Below are 7508 nucleotides of genomic sequence, written 5' to 3'. Positions count from 1 at the left end.
CCCCAGGCAAGGCTTGTGTGCAAATGACATTCTTTTGGTTCAGGACCAACCTGACATGCTTGGTTCCTTCTTGAATGAAGCTACTGTCATTTGTGTAGAGATCTGCATCTATGGTGGTGAGAAGAACATCTGTCAGGTGAGGTTATGTACTTTGGATGATGACCAGCATCTCTAGGTAGCTATAAATGGGCTTATCAGGATCATCTTCTCACAACAGGGTGGCAGGAGTGATAGTCAAGGATTTATGAAAGGTCAATCCGTTCTTATCTAAAAGAAGAAAAGAACTGCTTGGTAGTGAGTTGAATGGGTATTGTCATATCCTCCAGTAGGCAGTGTCTCTCATCAGGGTTTCCACCCTGTCTGGAACTATTACAGTTAAAGTCTGTCCCAATGTGAGCTAGTCAGCTTATTTTTATAAGAATTGTGCAGGCTATGATGGCTCTTAAACAAAAGGCCACCCAGAAGCTGCTTGATTGAGTATCTTTGAGATTTAACTTATCAGACTTGTCCACAAACCCAGGGTCTGAATCAGGACTCTTTTGGCAATGGCGTGTGTTTCACGGATATAAAAATAAAAGGGTGTGGAAATAACAGGAATAGTTAAAGCATAGATGTATACAAGTTTTCTTTTAAATTATTAAGGCCTGCTAATATTCCTCAGTCCATTCCAAAGGGATATTGTCCCAGTCATAAGAGAGAACAAGGAGTTGGAAATTTTAGAAAACCCAGATGTCCAGACATCGCAATATCCATCAGTACCCAGAAACCACCTACATTGTTTCTTGGTGTTTGGAGCTAGGATTTGCATTATAACCACCATGTAGGCCTGGACAGCAGTCGTTTTACATCTCAGTTCATATCCCAGGTAGATAACCTGGAGCAACAATAATTATCCATATATTGAAGCAAGTTTACTTTAGGGTACTTATTGTAAAACATACTTAAATACTGGTTAAGTCTTTCATTGAAAATTTTTGAACTCTTGAGGCACTCTGGCCCAGGTTAGTTGTTCTGATATCTCCAGTTCAGGCTGGATCTATTCAAATGTGAAGATTGGTTGACTTAATTTTGTTGGAGGGATGGAGAAAAATTCATCTTTTAAGTTTAAAACAGTATCATACACTCTAAAGTTTATATATTCACTTCTCTCAAGGTTTGCATTGGTCTATAGTTGTGAGTTCAAGTCCTTTGGAAGGCAAGAAGGTGTATTCCACGCTGACATGCAAGAGGTAAGTATGCCTGCTTTAAGGAGGCACATGATGTGAGCCTTAATCCCTTCCTTGGTTTCTAATTTGACAAGGTATTTCTTAATTAGAATGGCATAGCTCTAGATGTTAGTGATACAACCAAGCCAATAGGACTGCACTGCCTAAGTTGTAAGAATTTCCTGGATCAACAACTTTTTTTCATTCCCCTTAGGGGATAGGTTGTATTTTGGAGGAGCAGATATTTCTCACTTATTGTGAAGGTTAAAGTTTAGCAGAAACTCCTGATTGTAAGCCAGGAGTGTCTCCTGAGAATATTGTTGCTTGGAGCTTGTTCTAAAGGTCCCATACTAGTAAACAGTAAGGACATTCATTAATAATAATGAGTCACACTTCCTTGTCCTAGGTTAACTCTCTGGTCAGAGTGGTCCATTTATATTTTTTAATACTACTTGTTTTCTGTATTTCCATAATTTGGTAGGTAAGGGGCACTAGGAACTCCCATAATGCTAAATGAGTAGGCCCTGTGTCCACCAAAAAATTATACATTTGCCTCTTCTGGCAATGACTACCATAAGCTCCTGGGGGCCTAATATGAATGAGCTTTGGCCATGCTAATTCTCAATAGCCAGTATTGGTTTGTATTGGAAGGATACCTGTTTCTATTGTAGACCCTCATTATTCCAATGACCCATTTCTTTACAGTAGACACATTGGTCTTTAGGTAAAGGTTTCTTCTTTTTATTATGGGGTATATGGGCAGAATTGGAAGTGGCTGGGTCTTTCTAGTATAGCCATTGTAGCCTTCTATATCCTCTTTGCCAAAAGATCTTCTCTGCTGACAAATACCACCTGTGCTAGTTTCAATAGTTGTGACCTGTTTGTTCCTCCAAACACATCTATCTTTTCTATCTTTCCACATTTTCAGGGGCTGACTGAATAACAAACGCCAAGTTAATAACCTTGAGATTTGCCAAATCATCTATGTCTATAGGGCTGTATAACTGCTAGGCAATCCAGGAAAGCTGAAGGAGACTCATCTGAGCACTGTTCTGCTATATTAGATAGTTGGTGGGCTTTCAGGATGACCGTTTCACCCCTTCTAACAAAGCCTTATGGTAGTCACTGAGTAACCTCCTACCTGCCTCTGTGTTGCAGTTCCACTGGGATCTCTGTCTTGGCAGAGCATGGTCAATTGCCTCTACTCTCTGGTCACCAATCATTGATGCTATTACAGGAAGTGCTTCAGTTGCTTTTGTAAGAATTGGTTCCCTTTCTTTAGTAGTGAAGTGGGTACAGAGAATCTGCTGATAACCTACTCTTTGGGTCAGGGAAGAGGGGGTTTTATGACAACAGCTACTTATCTTCTTAGCTCCTGGGTGATGCCCAAGTAGGAAAAGGGTGGATATGGGGAGAAGAAAATTCTTGAGGTTCTAAGACTTATAGCTTCCTTTTCTCCAAACTCCTGTCCCTTTCCAGTACAACCTGGTTACCCAGATGGTGTAGGGCAAAGAAAAGGCCCAGGAGCAGTTGAAGGGTCCCTTTACCCATGGAAGGAGGGGCAAGGCTCTCCCATGAAAAAACTGCTCTCTGAATTCGCAGCACAGAAAGCACCTCTAGTTTATCAACTCTAAATAGAGGTATATTGAGTCCAGGATCCAAAGGGGAAGGCAGGTAAGATGGACGGGGATAATGAAGATGAAAGCAGGTTCAGAAAGGGGAAGGATCAGAAACTTCTTCCTATATATGTAGTAGAGAAATGGATATACAGGTAGTAATTGTCAAGAAGCCACAATAGGGGAGCTATCTTAGAATGAGTGTTGAAGTAGGAGTTGAGAAAGCTATATGGGACACCTTTGCAGGTGGGTAGGGAGATGTAGGAAGATCTAGTGGGAGGGAAGACAGGGTAAAGGAGGGAAGAATTAGGTAGCACTATAGGAACTGAAGCATATGAAGGAGCAGAATGGGGAGGAGTGGAATTTGATGGATGGGCAAAGTGAGGCTGTGGTGTTGAGGACTGGGTGGAAAAGGAGAAGGTTGGTGTGAGGAGGGAGCTAAAGCTAATTGTAAAGAGAACATCTTGTGTATTATATAAATACATCCATCACTTGTCAATTAAAAAGCCTATGACCTATGGCTTAGGCAGGAAATAGAAAGTGGGACAATGGGAAGAGAAAGAATTCTGGGAGAGAAGGAGGTGGGGAGATTTGCCAGGAAGATGTGATGGAGGTGATGAGATGGACACATAGTACCCAATCATGGGTAACCAGCTACATGGCGAAATGTAGGCGAAAATAAATGATATATTTAAAGTTATATCTATTTAGAGAAGAACATAGCTATATGGCCAAGGTATTTGTAAATATAGTTTGAATCTGAGTCTTATTACTAGGAACATGGGGTTGAGAGGAAGAACCAGGTATTAACCTCAACAAAATGGTGCCCAACACGGGTCACCATATAAATGAAATTCCTTTAATATAAATTTAGCAGTTAATTAATCCTGTAGCTGTATTTTTTATGTCTTGTTAGTCCCCAATAACCACACAGAGAAACCAAGATTTATTTATTTAAAACTGCACCTCAATAGCTGAGCAAGTAGATGATGTATCTTTACTTTCTATGCTAATCTGGCTATCTCCCAGTCTAATCCTATGATACTTGTATATTATTATTGATATTATTGATCTGTCACTTTGGATTTCAGATGTGTTTCCATGATTTCTCTCCATACCTTCCTGTGGCTCCAAATACTCCATCCTTCTCACTTATGTAAAACTCTCTCTCTCTCCTCTCTCCTCTCTGGTTGGTGGATGTCCTGCCCTATTCTCTATTCTGTCCAACCACTGGGTGATCAGTATTTATTGTCAAGGCAGAGAATAAATAGTAAGGACTGTTTACTTGAGAGAGACAGGAGATATTTGGTATAAACATTATAATGCATGTCCAGATTGAAATAAGATAAAAGGGCAGAGAAACCATCATTTGAATAATACAAGGGTAAACTTTACAGTGTACAAAAACAATATGCATATAGATTGTTATATGGAAGAAGGAGGTGTTGAGCTTAAGTCTCCACTTTGTCTCAGTATGATTGGACTATTGTGCACTAGTTTCATCCTAGGGTGGAAGCCAATGGGGCAAGGCTGGAAGAGGATCTTGATTGGTACTGTGTATGATGGGAAAGAACATGAGAGAGACAGTGTTAGAGGACAAGAAGGTGGGAGAATGGCCAGCTGGACAGTTGGTAGTTATTGGCTTGGGCAAGAACATAGAGAGTGCTACATCTGCATACTTAGGAGCAGCATCAACAAGGGGAAGGAACCTTATAAGTTCATATAGAGAGGAAGCCCAGCCCAGGCTGTTTCTAGCGCAGTTGTCAGATAAAGAGCAATCATCCATGGCAACTCTGGAGATCAATGAACCCACTAGTTGTTACATGCACAGGGCATGTCTATGGCTAGAAAAACCTATCTGCTAGGTTCTCTTGGTGCCAGAGCAAGGTGGCAGAGCAGCCAAGCCCCTGCAGTTCTCGTGATGAGAAAATATGGGGTTTTAGGCATGCTCAGCTCCAGGACAGCCATGAAGATCTCCCCACTCTCTGTCTCTATGTGTCTGTCTGTCTGTCTGTCTGTCTGTCTGTCTGTCTGTCTGTCTGTCTATCTATCTATCTATCTATCTGTGGAGGTATCATCATAATCCACTGGTCTCCACTAGTAGTAGGGTCTGGATGTAATTAGTGGCAATCTTGGTAATATTGATTATCTGTCGCTATAAGAATTGAATAATTTGGGGGCTAGGGCAAGAAGAGTCCCAATAGCTAGTATGAAGCCAAGGAAGGGTAGGGGTTTGTGGAATGTACCATGCTCAAAGGTCTTACTGAAGGTTTTTGAGTATTTGTATGTGTCTTAGTTAGGGTTAGTCACTTAGTTAAGGTGTCTGTTGTGCTGTGAACAGACACCATGACCAAGGCAAGTCTTATAAATGACAACATTTAATTGGTGCTGGCTTACAGGTTTAGAGGTTCAGTCCATTATCAAGGCAAGAGCATGGCAGCATCCAGGCGGGCCTGTTGCAGGAGTTGCTGAGTTTTACATCTTCATCTGAAGACTGGTAACAGATTCTGGCTTCCAGGTAGCTAGGATGAGGGATTTATTTCCCACACCCACAATGACACACCTACTCCAACAAGGCCACACCTACTCCAACAGGGACACACCTTCTATTAGTGCCCTCAGCTAAGCATATACAAACTATCACAGTATGTTTTGTTCCACAGTCTAGACTCATTGCCATAAAAAGTATTCTTCCCACACTTCACCACCACCACCTTGCTTAGCAGTTTTTAAATCCAGGGGCCTTCTGTTTTGTAGTACAACTTCCACTAGATTTGTTATCTGTTGTGAAAGAGACTCAAGACTGTTTGTGGTGGAGGCCATGGCATGGTTAGCTTTATCCTGAAAGTCACCAGGTAGATGATGTGTCTGGATAAGAGGTGTCACCGAGGAACCTAGGAAAACTGAGGAAGCAAGCAAGATGAGCAAGGGAATGAAGCGCTCTCTCTCTCTCTCTCTCTCTCTCTCTCTCTCTCTCTCTCTCTCTCTCTCTCTCTCTCTCTCTCTCTCATTTTGAGTTTCTTTCAGTAGTCAGGAAAGTTCATCAAGTTCATATAGGGTGACCTGCAGGATAAACATTATGGGGCTTCTAAAACTTAAAAAAGATGAGTTAACGAAAGGACTGATGGTTTCTTAACATCAGAGAAAGGCAGTGAGCTAGCACAAGTTGTTTTAGTAACAAATGATGGCACCGTCTGGGATGGAATTTAGAAGAGGATCCTGCAAGACAGAGGGAAGGGGTTGCTCCTGGCATATGCCAGTGGAGGGGAATGGGGTAATGTTTGGAGTTCTTGTAGATATTAAAGATATTTAGGGTGGACAGGGCCATTGCCAATTGTATATTAGGTGAGTAGATGCTTGGTTTTTGCTTTTCAAGTAGAGCCTTGAGAGTTTAGCAAGTTTTTCTCTGTGATATGTCGACCGTGAGGATTGCAAGGAATCCCTGTGTATGGTGGACAATTTCCCATTGTGAGTAGAAGGCCTTGAACTAGGAGCCTATAATGGCAGGACCTTTGTCAGTCTTTATCTGTTGAGGAGTGCCTATGATGGCAAAGGTAGAGAGCATGTGGTGAGTTAAATTCTTTGAGATCTCTACAATTTGGTCTGCAGCCCATATGAAATCAGAATACATTTCAACAGTAATGAAGACATAATTTTGGTAGCCAAATTGGTAGATGTGGGTGACTTTAATTTGTCAGAAATCATTGGATTTGATACACTGGGGGATAGTACCTGTATTAGTCAGGATTCTGAAGAGTCACAGTACTTATGGAATGTCTCTATATTAAGGGAATTTATTATAATGACTTAGAGTCTGTAGCCCAATGAACCCAACAACAGGCAGCTATGAATGGGAAGTACAAAAATATCTAGTAGACACCCAGCCCTATGAGGCTTGTAGTTTTACCTGGTCTTCTGTCTAAGCTGGAATCCTGAAGAAGTAGGTCCCAACATATATGCTGATAATTAAGTGTGAGCAGGTGAAAAAAAAGTGAACCTTCTTCTAATATAAAGTGTGCTACAGGGTGGTTTGAACAAAATCAGAGCACGCTGCCAAGGATGAATGGTTTATAGTTTTACATATGTCCTCAATCACCTTTCCAAGGGCTACATGGTCTGCTATGTGGCCACCTCAGTGCAATCATCATCAGACTTGTCTGATGAGGTGGCAGCACCCTCACTGGGCCCCAGTTTAGAGGGACACACGCATTGATTGATGGTGGCTATGATGAACAAGAAAATTGGAGGAGAGTGGTTTCTTCCTGGGTTTCTTTGCTGTGGGTGAGATAGGTGATCTGGGTTGATGTGTCAGTGTCCTAAGGGTCACCTGCCAATGCCAGGGAGCTGCCCAAGGACCTATTCTCCAAATGAGGTAGCTGGTTTTTGGGTTAGTTTCATGCCATGGATTTTGAGGAGGGTCTGCAGCTCTGTAATTTGGGTCTCCTTTCGATGTGGTAAGGTATTTCCCATGATACAGAAGGTATGGAAATGCTAAAGCTAGAAGACAATGTTCCCAGGGCCTTGCAGCACCACAAGAGATTCTCCAAAGTCCTACATGCAAGCCTGCCCATAAATTTCAGAGAAACCAGGAACCATCTTAAATGCTTTTAACTGGTCATTGTGTTACCTTTTCGTTTGTTTTGTTTTCTTGTTCTTTTTCTGTTTTTGTTTGTTTTGTTTTGTTTTT

The sequence above is a fragment of the Mastomys coucha genome, unplaced genomic scaffold (assembly GCF_008632895.1).
Source record: "Mastomys coucha isolate ucsf_1 unplaced genomic scaffold, UCSF_Mcou_1 pScaffold9, whole genome shotgun sequence".
NCBI classification, from domain to species: domain Eukaryota; kingdom Metazoa; phylum Chordata; class Mammalia; order Rodentia; family Muridae; genus Mastomys; species Mastomys coucha.
Note: the sequence above shows the minus strand (reverse complement) of the source record.